Here is a 289-nt window from a genome sequence, read left to right as displayed (position 1 = left end):
TATATATATATATATATATATATATATTTTCTAATTGCATGCAGACTGGCTGTAACATAACAAAAAGATTGAGACAGCTGAGAGAGCGATGCAGCTACACCGCAGCGGTGGTGAGAGTTCCTCGGGGTGTGAAGGGGGAAAGTGTTTGAGTTATATTGTGTTTATTTATAAAATAAATAAAATAAAATACATGCAAAACACAAAAAAAAAAATACATTTCGGCTGCAGCGCAGCCGCAGCCCCACTGAGCTGCTGCTGCTGCTGCTGCTGCTGCTGCTGCTGCTGCTGC

This window comes from Eimeria mitis, genomic scaffold (assembly GCF_000499745.2).
Source record: "Eimeria mitis Houghton genomic scaffold, Emh_scaff2947, whole genome shotgun sequence".
NCBI classification, from domain to species: domain Eukaryota; phylum Apicomplexa; class Conoidasida; order Eucoccidiorida; family Eimeriidae; genus Eimeria; species Eimeria mitis.
Note: the sequence above shows the minus strand (reverse complement) of the source record.